General features: G+C 39.4%; 1 protein-coding gene across 3 annotated transcripts in view; it reads right to left on the minus strand.

Annotated features, from left to right (window-relative positions):
- Positions 1 to 16,204, minus strand: part of PPP3CA (protein phosphatase 3 catalytic subunit alpha) — a 304,248-nt gene that overhangs the window by 286,677 nt on the left and 1,367 nt on the right. Inside the window, exons 2-3 of one of the 3 annotated variants that reach the window (XM_082390999.1) lie at positions 9,549 to 9,639; positions 8,638 to 8,721 (exon numbers count right to left, since the gene is read on the minus strand). The exons of the other annotated variants lie outside the window; for them this stretch is intronic. The gene's annotated coding sequence lies outside the window, so the exon portion shown is untranslated. The remainder of the gene's footprint in view (positions 1 to 8,637; positions 8,722 to 9,548; positions 9,640 to 16,204) is intronic. 3 annotated transcript variants of the gene reach the window in all.

The raw sequence follows: 16,204 nt of genomic DNA on the forward strand, positions 1-16,204 counted from the left end.
ATACTGTTCATATATGGAATGAATGGAACGCTTAGTCACTGGTTATTTTACTTAGATATTCCTATCTGAATACAGACTTACCTGATATTTTTCTTATACTAATAACATTCAAATTATCTATGCATGCAATAATAAACACTAAGCATAATCATACCTCGGTATCAATTTCCTTAAAAGGTAAAGCTTATTTCAGGCAAGGTCTGGCTCAAGGATTAAAATAAACACACACAGCAGGAAAGTTGTAACGTATATTCTGTGTCTTCAAGCCATGAAATATATATTTATTTATACATATATATTTATAAATAAAAAATAAGAACTGTCAATGAAATACCCTAGTTGTACTGCACTCTAAGAATTAAGGTTATTCAAATTTTTTCTTCTATGTGTTAACGAACACCTTTAAACAACCACCAAAAAAAAAAAAAAAAATCATATTTGAAATCCAAGGTTCACAAAAATGTCACAGGGGGAAAAAAGGAGAGGAAAAGAAAATATGAACCTAAGATGATTCCAGCAGGGAAGAAACTTTCCCACATACAAAGGTATTAGCCATGAAGCAAGGGAAAGCCAGAGGCCTCAGTATGAAATTGGAGCTCCCTGAATTTACACTCAGGGCATCAAGGCAGGGTGCTCCAACTTTCGTTCCAGCTGAGCCTGTGACCTACAGCTATTTTACCTGCAAGACTTCTCACAGTCAGTCCAACCAGGTTTAGCTAGATCAGAAATGTGTTTAGCAATCATATGAACAAAGAAATAAATTTCTCTAATCACCTGCCTCAGAGAAGCATTAAAATTCTCAATCTGAATCATCACCCTTTTAAGTAATTACAACATTGGTTTAAAATGCAACTAGGCTAGTCCTCAGCATTCGCCGTAGTACAGAATGGTTACAAGTGGTTAACGAAAAATTCTGATCTCAGAACGATGCGCATTTGCATCTAAAATGCTCCGATGAAACCACATAACTCCCTCCTCAAAATGTTTCATGTGACGTCTCCTTGAAGTGGCTTTCACTTTAGCTATGTGTGGCTTCCTTTATTTGCTTTAGTGACAAAAATATGAAAATGAATATAAAGAAGCAAAGACTCTAAAACAAAGGCCAACAGTAGATACCAGAGCCAGCACTAGATTTTTTTTTCATGGTTTTAACCTAGAGGAAAAACTCAAGGTCCAATAAAAATACCTTCTTTATGTAACTCACAGTTAGCACTCTTTTTACGCTTTAGATTAGTTTGTCTTATAACACCATGATAAGGTCAGCAGTGCCAAGTAAAGCCCGGTTAACAGTCCCATTGTTTGTGAACCTCAGCTACATATTTCTAAAACAGAAGCCGATAGACTTGCCCCATTAGAAAGCAACATTTTTCTCCCACAGGAAAGGCTAATGATGTTCCACTAAAGTGATTTCCAGCAGCAACAACATTTTACATGAAAACAAATCCCTAATAAACTCTATTTTCTATCAATTCATTGATACCAACTAATGAATTTGGCCTTGAGTACACTTGAGCTTAGTGTCATGGTGGTAAAAGTCCAGGATCTGGAGTCCAAATACCTGCTGCACCACTTAACTCGCTGCATGACCTTGGAAGGGTACTGAATCTCCCCTAGCCTCAGTGTGATTAGGATAGAGCTAGGTAATGCATGTGCAGGGCATATACATTAATGTTATTAATATTTTTAGAATAGAAAGCTCATATATGTGTGTGTGTATATATATATATTCACTTTATTATTTATTTACTTTGAGCGAGATCCTATGGAGAAACAAAGTAGCTGACAGGTTAACAAAGTGTTCTCTTCAAATACAATCAGGTGAAATAGCATATTACAAAACATATGCCATTAATAAACACACCAACTCTCTAACCATTATCCATGGAAAATTCATTCCTTCCACTCCCTGAAATGACAAAAGGTTAAAGTAAGTCTCAGGGCAGGCAAAGGCATTGGAAATTTTTTTTTAATTTATCATTCTAAAGTACAGCTATAGAAAAACACATCAATTAGGTAAGGAAAAGGTCAAGGACAATGATTACTCAAGCACCTCCCTTTTTTTTTTTTTTTTTTTAACAGAAGCCACAAGTTTTTTATTAACACAGGTGGGATTTTTTCCCATGTTATATATGCAGAACCTAAAATAAAGATTTGTGAACTCACTCATCCAAACTGACTGGCTCTAAAAATTCATTTGGTTGCCAGGCTTAAATAAAGGCCTAGGCAAATCTACTAAGGACATAAATTGGGGCAAACAGAAAGAAGAGGTAAAAGAATCCATATATTTAAATAAAAGATTTAAAAAGCCTAGAACCTTATATTATATTATTAGCACAAGCTAATGCTTGTGCTTAGAAGTGTGTAAAATAATTACAAAATCCAGAGTAAAAGAGACCTGGCTTATACGTTTACATGAAAATGCCTGGGGAGATGGATAAGGAAGTCAGGGATTCAGTAAGTCAAGCGTACTAGAAAAAGTAATCCAACCTGGGCTACATTAATAAAAAGTATGATATTGGAGGAGAAAAAAAGGAAGTACTGATATCACTATGTTTTAGCGATGATCACGTATAGCTTTTCCAGTCAATTCGTTTGCTGGAGGGAAAAAAAAAAAATTGATTAATTATGTGCCAGTCATCATGCTAAGCCTGGGGAGATGAAGTGAATAGAGCCTTGTCCTTGAAGATTTCACAGTTAAAGAGAAAGTTGTGTTGCAAATGTTTGTGATACCCTGTGTGTACCAAGAACAAGAGGAAGCACAGACAGCTATGCCTGAGGGGATCATAAAAGTAAGTTTTACACAGAAGGACACAATAATGAGCAAGAGTGTTCCATGCAGAGGTACAACAAACAGAAAACCATAGAAGGTATCATTGGGATTTTTAAGTTGTTCAGTTTAGTTCCATCAACTTTATACAAACCAAATAGCCCCATGCATGCAGAATACACATGTGAATAAAAAATGTTCTCCCTGCTCCCGAGAACTTATACTGTAATAAACTGAAGACACTTAAAGTAAGTTCAGCACAATGTGACATATGCTATATATACTGTAAATATTTTTGATATTCAGGCAATAAGCGTCAAATCCTATAATATAAAGAGTTCCTAAAATTCAGTCAGAAAAAGATCACCAAAAATGGGATTAGCTGAATCAGATGTTCATTTTTAAATGATCACTCTAATGACAATGAATGTTAGAGAGGGGACAAGTTTGAAAACAAAGAGACTAATGTTGGGAGGACACTGCTGCACTGGGTGAAGTATTTAAAAGATCTGAACTGAAGGACAGATTTAATTAACTGGATAGAGGGTGGTCACATCGCGCCCAGGATAGAAAACACAGGAGGAAAAATACCCCACTTTACTTTCACCATATCCATCCACAGCAACTGCTGCATATAGGGTTTGAGAGAAAGATCCAGACAAAAGACTAGGTAGCAAATACAGATGTGTCGATCATCAGCCTATAAGCAGGAGTAAATCCTATGAGTGTAAGGAGGTGAAACTGCCTGGAAGAACTTGTAAAGGGATAAAAGAACATTTAGGATTCAATCAGGACGAGCTGAAAAGTCAGAGAAAGAGGAAATCCATGCAAGACAATGAGGACAATGTTTCAGGAAGAAAGAGGTGGCCCACCATGTCAAATATCACAGAGGCCAGCAACTGGACAGTCATTGGTGACCTTTGCCATACTGTTTCAGAGGAATGGTAGAGGCCCCCAAACTACAATAGATTTGACAGTGGGTAGGAGGTGACAAAGTATATGCTTTAATGCAGGTTACTTCTAGAAGAAGAACGCTGCGCTTTCAAGGGAGCTGTCCAACAATAAAATAACAATACCTAACAGCTACCGAGGGCTCTTTTTGAGCAGGCAGTAGGGAAGGCATTTCACATACAATTCCTCTCCTGGCTACCACCACTTTCAAAATCAGTATTACTGTTTCCACTTTTCAGTTAAGAAAAAAATGGGTTCGGGATGATTACATAACTTCCCCATGAACACACAGCCGACACATGGAGAAAGGAGGATTGAAATGCAGGTTCTGTCAAACCATAAACCAGTACTCTTTCCACACTCTGACGCTGCCTCCCCATCACTGGAAATTAGGAGGAGTAGGGGGTTGTTAACCATTTAACAGGAAGGTCTTTTTTTTTTTTTTTTTTGAAGATAGCTAACTAGTTGACTTTAAAAGTCACTTCCACCTTCAATAGCCCATGATTCTCTCATATACTTTGCTCGCAGGTAGCTGTAATAGCTACAGAATTTCAGATCTAAATGCTCATCACTCCTTTTGCAGCACTTTCTATGCCATCTTCACTTTAAAATAAGCCCACAGGGCTTCCCTGGTGGCGCAGTGGTTGAGAGTCCGCCTGCCAATGCAGAGGACACGGGTTCAAGCCCTGGTCTGGGAAGATCCCACATGCCGCGGAGCGACTAGGTCCGTGGGCCACAACTACTGAGCCTGCGCGTCTGGAGCCTGTGCTCCGCAACGAGAGAGGCCGCGATAGTGAGAGGCCCGCGCACCGCGATGAAGAGTGGTCCCCACTCGCCGCAACTAGAGAAAAGCCTTCGCACAGAAACGAAGACCCAACACAGCCATAAATTTAAAAAAATTTAAAAAAATAAAAATAAATAAGCCCACATCCTAACAATGTGCCTATCATGCTACACACAGAGAAAATTAATATCGGTTCCATTTATTTTTGCCAAAAAATGAAAGTACAGTCTCTGAAGACAGTCACTTCCGTTTCCGCGCTCCACAGCGTGCTGCATCTTCTGCTATTAAAGTAATTATAACTTACATTGTGATTTGCTTTCACACCCCACGCTGGAGAGTAACCTTCAGAGGCTGTCTACTTTATTGGAAGCCCTGAGAACACAGCACAGAGCCAGGAAGCAGGGGGCACTAAAACTCTGATGCACGCGTGCACGGACAGAACGGAAGAATGGATGGAGAGATGGATGGTGTGGTAAGTGAAGGAAATAATATTTTTTAACAGCTATTTTACACTTGATAATGGATTATTTAATCTATTTACCAACTGGGGGATATTACAGTGATATACGTGAAGGAAGCAGTATGGAAAATTGAGTGGTACAAGAGGCATGGGATATGGGTTTAAAGAGAAATGAACGTTCATTCACAAAAAGGCTCCTAAAATACACGATTTTTCCTGGATTCAATACCACCCAAAGGCAAAAAAAAAAAAAAAACTAGTCAATTCACTAAATTATTTTTTAAAGATCAGTTACTTTCGAAACCTCTATCCAGAAGGCCAATCTTATCCTAAATAAGTAATTTATCATGGAATTTCAGGTGTGACCCCTAGGAGATGTTCGAGGAGAGAAAGCTTCATAGGGCACTTTGAAATCACCCCAAAAGTGCCTACCTATATGTTTCAAGATCTATTCAATCCACAGATCTGGCTAGCAAAGGTCTGTTCTCTACTCTCAAGTCTCAGACTTTTTTTTCTATCAAGATGCATATGACATGACATTCACTTGCACAGAATATTAGCATGAGTGAATCCAGGTTCTAATAAACTATCCTCAAAAATGCTCACGGAAATGAAGGCAAACACTGCCACAGCTTACAAGAATGTCTGATTTCCACTGTGATTAAAGGCCTATCGGTAAGATCAAGAGGACTGCAAGCTATGCAAATACCCACCGTGACAGCTGCAGCTCCATCCCTTCCTCTCCCGCATGAGGGAAACACATCAGGATGAAGTGAAAGTAACATTTTAAGGCTGAACTTGAATCCACCCTAGTTTATATATAGATATTTTAAAATAAGTCATTTGCAAACTTCTGTACGTCGTTATCAGTAGCTGTTAACACCTCACAGCTGAGTGTAACACAGAAATGTGTTGTGACACTGCACTTGGAAGCCACTGGCCTCTTTTAGGCCCCGGTGAAACTTAAACCAGTTATCAAATTACAATCGGACTCACTGGGTTAGCCAATTTCAATGGCCTTAGGAGCTGTTTATCAACAACTATGAAAGACAGAGTGTGCCAGAAGTTAGAGCAGGCAGAAGAGGCAGGTTTGGGCTCTGGTCAAGTGGGGTGCTGAGGTGCCTTCATGGTGTGATTTCAAAAGTAAACAAGGAACTTGGCCTGTCCTCAGTTACCCCACTAAACCACCGTGGTGTCAGGCTATCACGCTGTCTTTAGTACTCGCCTGTATTACAAGTAAAAGCAAGCAAAATACAAACAATGCCTACAGAACTCACTGGTAAAATGCATCTGCTAGCCAGGTTTTCTGGAAAGCTCCTAGTTACAGAGCAGATTCGGTATTCAATACCTTAAAACTGCAGATGCAGAGGACTGGGAGAAGATACAATTGGAGGAAAATTCAGTAGGAAGGGCATGAGAAGAGCATCCCGACGCTGGGGGTCCTCACCCAGACAAGGGACATCATGGGATGGATGCTAGACTGGGCCCCCCAGTGAAGGATTTGAGTTCCAGGAAGTTTAAAGGTTAGCACAAGGGCACAGAAGGGCAAGAACAGTGAAGCAACCAAGCCCACGGTGCTGGAGGTTCCACAGAAGGAAGTAAGCCAAGATGAACCTTTGCCCACTTCCCCAGTTTCAAGAGACCCTGACAACCTGATGTGGTTTTACAAGAAGGCTACTGGGATGGGGAAAAGCCCAGAAACCATGACATGTGGGAAAAAGCTAGAAGAGTTAAGAACAGGAAAGCTGTTTTTAGTATCAAATAAGCTCTCTTGTAAAAGACAGAAAAGGTTCATTTCATCGAACTCTGTAGGGCAACGCAAGGAACAACAAACATGTATGTCAGAGCATCAGACTGAGGTCAAACGTAAGGAAACATCCTGACGGGCCGAAATGGCCAGGATAGAGCAGGAGATCTTAAGAAGTCGGGAGCTCCTTCTCACTAGATATGTTCACAAGGCAGTGGAAAACTATCCCTCAGCGAGTCTGGACAGGGGTTCCACACTGAAGATAGCCTGAGCTAGGTTTCTGGGGCACCGTCCCATTCTAGGAGTCTGATTTGTTCGTTTTGGTTAGGCTCAGACTTGAGCAAGTGTAAGAGATAAAAGGTTTCCCACATAAAATCCGATCCCTCTCCCCAGTTCACAGTCAGAGGACTGGCTCCAGGCCAGACAGGAGTTAGATATCCAAGGTTTCTTCTAGCTTCAAATTTTCTTAATTTTAGTCTTAGATCTCATTTACACCCAAATAAATGAGGATCGTGTATTCTCTCTATTCAGAAGATCACCACAATGCATTCCAGGGTTAAATGTCCTTGACTGGTTATTAAAAAAAAAAAAAAAATCACCTAAATCCCTAATGCTTCTGAACAGTGTTTTTTTCTCTTATCCACTTGATAGTGGTGATGGATAACATGAGTGTGATCCGCTGTAGAAGGAGACTTTTTAATATGTTAAATCTACAGTTAAATCACCACTCAACCTTTTCTTCTTACGACTGAAGAATCTCTCAGTTCCTGTCACAATTTAAAATCCTTTAGTCACTCGGAGGGGACCTCTTTTTCTTCCCCCCCCAACATATACCAAATTGTCTACATCTGTTTCTAGAAGTGCATGTGCAGTGACACAGAGCACTCATGTAGAATCCTGACGAGAGGTGAAGCCAAGAGCGGTTCCCCCCGGCTGCTAAACGCAGATCGGCGAAGGCTGACAATGATGAGATTTTTATGTAGGAAGCTATAGTTTCCCTAGTCTTCAGCTCCTTGAAGGAAAAGTATTTCTGTGCTAGGGAGACATTAAATCCTGGCTCACAAACCAGAGCTGGGAAAGCCCCGGCTGGCCTGCTTTAACGGGGAGCCATATGACCGAGTCTGGGCCAGTGCAGATCCATCTGCGGTCCTCCGTGAGAGCCAGCAGAGCAGGCCGCTTACCATACCGCCTCCCTCCCTGCTGATGTGATGCCAGGGCCGTGCTTTCCTCAAAGCATTCACCGTGCAGCTATGCCATCAGGAGAGCTGACTCACAAGCAGCCTGCACTCCCGGCCTGAAGACTTTTGAGTATCAGTACACAGACATCTCATATTTGGGCCTGCAGTACGTTTTACATCTCTGTCTTGATTCCTACACGTATTAACCTTTATTCATTTGGATTTGCGCGTTTCTCGAGGTAAGCAATATGATTGTGAAGTGAACTCTGGGCCTCCCAGATGCCTGCCACAATAGCTCACCCCACAGCCTGGGATCATCTCCAGTCTTCCTGAGGAAAAAAAAACATCGCCTAACTTTGAGTAAATCGACCTATACACCCTTTGACACTGACTCGCTGAAAACTAAGCACTCCCTGGGTAAGCCACTATTGCCAGTTATGCTTCTGCAGGCTGGCTATTAGGCAAAACACATACAACCCCCAATTATAAAACAGAGTATTTCAAAACTCACGTGAAAAACACCTTCTACAGGATGGGCGCTTACAAATCAAGAAACTCCTCACGTTTGTGAGCCACTCACGATTTAAGATCCACAAAATTTCAAAACAGAAAAGAACCCTATAATTTAAAATTTTAAATTTCTCTTATCCTTTACCTATTATTTCATTTATTTAACAATCATGTATCAAATGCCTGTTCTAGGGTAGGCCCTGTGCTAGAGCTAAAGATACAAAGATAAGTGGAACCAACCCCCAGTCTTCTGGGCTCTCCACTTCTGGGGAGGAGAGGCAGTCAGGTAAACAAATCATCACAGCAACGACATCTGAACTAAAGCTGTAATAATGAGAATTAAATGATGAGAACTGTTATCATGCCAATAATCAGACCCACACGAGAAGGTATGCATGTACTTTATTAACATTAAATATACAGAGCAGACCAACAATGCCAGGTTTAATAATAAAAAGAAATTTAATTCCTTTGTAAAAAGCAAAAAACTTATAACACAAACTTGAAGCCCTGACTCAGGTTCTGTCATTTTAAGAGAATATATTGTGCTTTTAATTTAATTTGATAAAATGGCATAGCTCACAAGATGTTTAAAAACAAATGTCAATGGATGGCTTAAAGCCCATTTAGGAGAATATAAGGAGTCAGCAGAGTTAGTGCCACCTTTTTTAACTTCTCACCGGCCCCTGTACCTTCCCACTAGATAGCATCCAGTGACACTGCTGGGGGCAGAGAAGGGCAGGAGCTTATGCTGGAGAAGGCTGCATTTCTGGATTACAAAAGCTTTACAGAAAATGATGAATTGAGATGTAAACAAAGGAAGAGAATTTTGCTTTGTTTTGGTTTCGATTTTTCGTGTTTTGTTTTTTGTCATGAGATTTGCCAGGTCATTGTTCTCTTCAAGTCCAAGTCTGGACAATAATTAAAACATATAAATCACCCAATAAATCAAACACTGAATGATTAACATATCTTTTCTCACTCGTCAAAAATTGATCGGCCTAAAGAGAAATACAACAGAAACTGAAAGAAAGCTTTCAAGTTCAAGTTAATATGCTAAGTTGTAAAGGATCTAGCCTTTTCAACTCAGCTGGCATAAAGCCAGCCCAAACGACCAAACAACAAAACTGCCCTCAATCTAACTGTGTCACCTTCGTAATGCCTTCTTCTCATACTCCATTCCCTGATGTCGCTGGAGAAGGCAGCATTCCACTTAACCAAGCGGTCACCATATAGAGCCATCTACAGAGAAGCAAAATTTATATAACGCACTCAAAATAAACGTATAATGTGTCTCCATTTATGGCTTCAGGAGACACGTGATAATTCTGCATTGCCCAAATCATTCAACAAGAATTTATTCAGTGCCCAAAGTGCAAGGCATTGAGCTAGGCACTATTAGCTAGGCACTATATTTCCCAAACTAAAAGTTTGTATACACATTTTAACAAATCATTTTATGTAACATCCAAGTAAATGCAGCAGCCTTGGGAGATCCAGTTTAGACACTGACATATGAAAATTTCCAAAACATTCCAATACTACATAGAGACAACTGAACATTTTAAATCAGAAGTAGTTGCTCCTCCCAAAAAGAAAAACTGGAGCTATACAGTCACTGTAGAAAGAGACTCTTTAACTCTTAGAATCCTGGAGCTGATGGGAAAATTTTTAAATTTTTAGCTCCATATGAATAAAATATTCTCTCTGAACATCAACCATCATTCTTCGGGTTTCACAACTACAGAAAGTATCTGAAATTGACAAACATTGAAAGGTGGTATGTCATAATCTCGAGACAGCGGTTAAGGTAAATCTTTGGTAATTTACTTGTTTGTTTTGCTCTTTTGCAGAGACATGCAGAATTTCCAGCTGTAAGGGACAGAAGTTCAAAGAAAGTCAGATAGACCACCTTTTAAAATAGAGTTGAATATATTTTGCTGTGAGGCAAAAGCACAGACTAGGGAAATAAAAAGAAAAACACAAAGTTCTATTCCTCTCTATGATGGTCTCAAAAGGAATCCATCCAATTCCAAAAACATAGCATTTTAATAACTGATAATTGCTTCCTCAGAGTTTGTATTTTTTTTAAATACCTGCATGTGCACTTGTGAAATGGATTTGAGATTCCAGCAATAGGTCTAAGTCCTCAAGTCGATAGTCCAACTGTTTTAAGCCATTATTCAGAACCCTTAACCGTGGAGGAATATGAAATTTTTAATTTGATTTCTTATATGAAATATAATGGATGGCTTATCAATGAATACAGCCTGTATGAATACAGGAGATGGAAATATTATAAAATAAAATGGGTTAAAAATGACAAAATGCAAAGAATATTAAAGACAGTTTACAAACTGAAACCCTGTTTCAGTCTACATCATTCCTGCCTGATGACTGTATTTTATAAAGGGAGTAGATCGCCTAAGAAACACTGGCTCCTATTTTCTAGAGCTTTCCCTAGAAATTAACAAAATCCTCAAACCAGAGTAACAATATGGGCCATTATCTGTAGTTCAGACAAACAGCCTTACAATAACACCTTTCAAAATAAAAGTAAATAAAACTCCTTACCAGGAGAGTACGCTATTTTTATTTCTGCGTATATATTGACATGAATAGAAAACACTGTTTAACAGTTTTCCTTTAGTAAACTTCATGCCAAGATCAAACCAGATTATAACATTTATCATCAGAATTTAAATTTCTGCTAAATATAAAGAAATAAAAGCTTCTCCTAATAAAACTATTTTATATAGCCAGTAATTCAATAAAGAAAATTTCAAAACAAAATGTGATATCCTGAATATTACTAAAAGAAGTGACAGTTTCAAACAGATGCTCAAGAGAGAAGAGCATCTTTGCCAAAGGGAAGAATTTGCTTACACTCACCTCCACTCTAGTCCCACCTGGGACCAACCATTCTATCTATTCTGGCTCCATTTCTTCAACCATAAAATCAATATCACATGAGCTACCACTGTAGACCCAAGGCATTCATGAATTTCAATATTAATGGTTCTGACTATTCTTGAGTGACCCTGAAAATACATTCACACGCTGTCATTTGTAATTCTGTGTCAGCAGTGACTGAATTGCCATTCCCAGGTGAGTGGACCAAGGGTAACTTTCCAGGCTCTCAACTCCCGTTTGATGATCTTCTGGTTCTCACAGGTGAGTGGCGAGTACAACTGCTGCCCATTTACATATAGGAAAAGTAGCCTGTGATGCTATTAACATGTAACAGTGGAATTATAGGAAGCTGGAACTCAAAATCTCACTGTATTCCTCTTGAACATCAGGAGAATGCTACACTAGAAAGCTGCTAAAAAAATTAACAAAATGATTTTTTAGTTTTTATCAAAGTTCCGTATCATGAATCATCATCATTCCTTATAGTTCTGGAAGTGTCCAATATCTTCACAAAACTTTCAAAATGGTCATTTAACTGGATTTGCTAAAAGGAGACTATGTCTAGAAAAATGCTGTCTTCCAATGAGGTCACTCTAAATGGATTCTTTATTTGGTTTCATAATTAGTTTCAACTTTACACATGGCTGACACAAAAAAGATAAGGAAAAGCAGAAGAGGCCAATTATAAAAGCTATAAACGCATACTAAGTCATATTTCATATCTCTAAAATTACAAAAAGCACATCATAAACAAATAGATCTTAAAAGGCATATTTTTAAACTAATCTAAACAAATGTCAGAGTAAACCTCTAACTAGAGTCTAAGGTGTTACTTTTTTCACATTTTAACTGGATGTCTTAGATTTTTCTTTAAAGCAGAGGTTCTTCCCACAGTTCCCAAAAAACTATTATTTTTTAAATGTTAATTCTTCTAACTGATGGCACTGGAATTTCCCTGAATCCCAGTTGCAACTGCAGCCTTAAGCCTTAAGTCTACAGAATGTTTTGAAAACAATGCACTTGTGTTGTGTTTACTTTATAGTAGAAATCCTGAAAGGATTAAGCAATAGATCAATCTAATTTGTAATTAACAGCATTAATTTGCATGCTGTTCACTAAGTCCTGAAAAGAAGTTGTTCTCTTTTGAAGGATAGTCACCATGCCCAAATCGTGTTGCTTATAGTATTAATTAGATTAGCAGTCCCCTTTCTTCACATCCAGTGCTGATGTAAACTTCAGCCACCAAACAATGACATTTAGTCAAAGTTTCAATTAATGACACTGAATTAATGCAGTTTTACTATACTCAAATGGAAAACCAGATACATGGAAAAACTCAACTGATGGTAACAAACATCAGTAAAATAAATTCACAATGAGCTCTTCTTGACACACTGCAAAGAAATGGCGTTATTTAATATTTCATTTCAAGATCCAAACATGAAAGTTATCACTGATGTACCATATTTTTGTTTTCTTTAATTAAGTAGTATTACCAGCCTCATTCAGCTACAAATACTAGTGGCTTGAATCCCTATTTACTTAACATTTTACTTAGCTACAATCGTCTTGCTTATAAGATCCTAGATATCTTTCCAGAATTTCTCTATGTGTACTTTGTCTACACAAATACTATATAAGCTGACAATACACAAAAGGACATCTCCTTTTTTTGCATTCCCAAGAGTTAAAAGCAATCTGACACAAAGCACAAGAGTCCCCTAACTAGAGCTTTTGAGAAATTCCCCAAAACGCTTCCCAGGAATTGACCCCTCAACAACCTACCATGGTATCTGGAATTTCTACCATTAAAGTCAGTTTGGGTTAAGGTAAAAGGCCCATTACAAAATACCTGGAGATGGGAAGAGAGGAAAGGGCAAGGGATATAACAAAGCAGCAGACTTGTCACATACAGTTCTATTTCCTCCAAGTGTTTAACTGTCATATAAGCAAAGTTCTACAGCCCAGCCCGTAGGGAATGTTAGGGCCACACGAAGAAGAGTTAAAGACAGGAACAGGCAGGGAGACATGAAGGGAAGCCAGAGTTTGGAACAAGGCCCGTGGAGCACCACTGAAGAGAAAAAACCAGACTATGGGTTGTATTAAGGGAGGAGAGGGGGAAATAGTCATTCTTCTATTTATTGCCTTCTGTCTTTTGCCTTATAATTATACAATGTTTCTTTTTAAAAATATGAAACAGTAAATGGATCAAACTATTCTGCTTTCCAACAAATGGCACTACCAAGATGTTTTCTCTGAATTGTTTTACTTTCCATTGTTTTTATGCAAGAACAGACAAAATGAAACAGCCCAACTTTTGCTAGATGAAGTAACTTTCTTTCTGAGGTTATCTAAACGAATGCTTTTCCTCTCCAATGCTGCCATGCCCTTCCATTATTAAGGTTTAAAAACTGACCAGGGTCTGTGAACACACTCAAGAAGATGCTGAAAATCTGAAAAATTACAGTCAGTTGAGACTAAAACTCAACCTACCTACCTTTCTAAAGTTGCATTCTGGAAATACAAATCAAGAAAGCCGTCACATCATCGCATTACTACAAACAAAACCACAAGCACAGCTTTATTTGTAAACAGCAGTTTGTTATACAACAAAAGCCGGATCACACTAATGAAGATAACTGTAAACAAACGCCATGGCCTGCCGCAGTAATAATGATCCGAATTCTTCTTATTTCTATTTGTGAGTCAATGTTATCTGTACTTTATAAAGTGAAAGAATACTTAAGGAGCGAAAAAATTTCACTTGCCTACTTTAAAAACATGAGTCAATCTCAGACCACTGAGATAAAAGTTCTAACAAAATTTAGAGTAAAGTCATGGCTTCATGGCTTCGTGAACTATGTCTTATTGAATTTTTGTAAATGTGAAAAATCGTTTGGTAACCTGTATTCCATTCTGCAAATATGTATTTCCTACTCATTAAGCACATACATATGTTTTCATGTGGAAATGCTATGTCATAGAAGACTGATCATCAAAATAGATTATCATCTCAACTGATGGTAAAAATCATACGTATGACAAAATGTCAAATCCAACTTTCAATAATGCCTCTTAAGCCAACCATATAAAGTCTGTAAGAAAGCATAAGAGGAAAAGCAGTAGTATATCCACCTTAAAATCAGGATTCATCATAAAACCTTTTCTATAAACAAAATTTCATTTAAAATTTCACATCAAGATCCCTATCAAAATATATGCAAAATTAACTTTTCCTATTTTGAATCTATTACATCCAACTGCATTTCAGTTCTGCAAAAATAGGTAAACCAAATTTATTTGAATTATGGGTGGTCATGTGTATGTATAAAGAAAAGCCATTTACAATAGTATATATATAATACAGTACTGTAAAAAGGCAAGACAAAATAGCCATGGAATGGTTCAATGGGCTCTTTCACATCAACTGGTAAAGACATCAAGCCAGAATGTATGAACAATTATTTTCACATTCTTCACTTGATGATAATTTTACATTTACATTAAGAAGCCACACTTTGTGATTTAAAACACAGAACTGATCTTATGCGTACACATATGAGTGTTTTCTAATTGCTGACACATTTACTGCTATCATTTTAATTGTAAGCTTTACATCAAGTGTTTTGAAAAAAGGTAATCTCAACATATAGATTGGGGTTACACCTAAACTTCACACCTTAGGGAGATATTTGTTATTCTCTGATATTTCAGCAAAAGGTCTTAATTTTTGAAAATGTCAACAGAGGCCCTTAACACAAAACATAGTTCTTTGGAATGAATGTGAATTGACTGTTTACATGAGAATCCATGCCTGCAGAAATAATAGCTGTGCATCAGTAGACCTACTTCAAGTCATTTTTGTAGAGATATTACCTCCTTCTTTAGATGGGTCTGTGAATACTGCACTAAAGCAGGAATGATTCTAATAGAACCAAAACAAGAGAAGAGAGAAGACACACATACACACACTCACATTACTTTAAAAAAAAACTGAGCAAACCTGAGTGAAGCAATGAATAGTTCCGAAGCCCCATAAGGACTTATGCATCATGTATGGTCTTTAGACTGCTGGGTTACTTCACCTAAGTGCTCAGGGTGCCTATGACTTCATTGCCTTGCACTCTACTTGCATGCTCAGGCCACATGAGATACTATCTCTGTTCTGCACAAAACACACAGGCATATACACACACACACTTTCCCTCTAAACCGTCCAGCGCTGTGTCCAATGTCAGAGGCCCGCTCTGCGCGTAGCCCGTGCCCATACCTACTCTGCTCCGCGTCCTGACTCCAGGAAGGCAGGGGATACTACATCAAGTAGGGATACTACTTAATCCTGGTGTATCTGCTCTGCGGCCTCATCCTTCCAGGATTCACAGCAAGGTTCCTCCCCCACTCCACCACGGAATACAACGGAGACGGCGGATTCCCCAGTGCGAGAGAGGAGACCACTACCTGCCCCCTTCCTCACCCCACGCATCCCGGCTTCTCTTCGCCAGAAACCCCAGGGCCCTCGCCGCCAGGAGTCTGTGATCCCGGGGCGGGGGAGAAGAGCCAATGATAGGAATCAAATAGCCCGTTAACAAGCGGGTGCCAGGGGCACGGAAGAAGTGAGCGGGGTGAGGTTACCACCGGGGAGGTGTGCTCCAGCAGGGCACCCTTCAAGAGCAATGACAGCTCGGCGGGGGCAGGCTGGGGGCGGCGAGGGAGGCTGGGGAACCGCTTTCCGTGTCTTTCTCAGGGCCTGCGGGGGAATCCCGGGGCGGCAGCGGCGGGGCACTCGGGTCGTTCCCCGCCTCCCACGCCCCCTGCGCGTCCCCTCCGCCACCCCCTCCCTGCGGCCGCCCCCGCCCCGCGCGGAAGGAAGCGCCGGGCTCCCCCCACGCTCTCC

The sequence above is a fragment of the Balaenoptera borealis genome, assembly GCF_965194805.1.
Source record: "Balaenoptera borealis genome assembly, chromosome: 4".
In the NCBI taxonomy this organism is placed as follows: domain Eukaryota; kingdom Metazoa; phylum Chordata; class Mammalia; order Artiodactyla; family Balaenopteridae; genus Balaenoptera; species Balaenoptera borealis.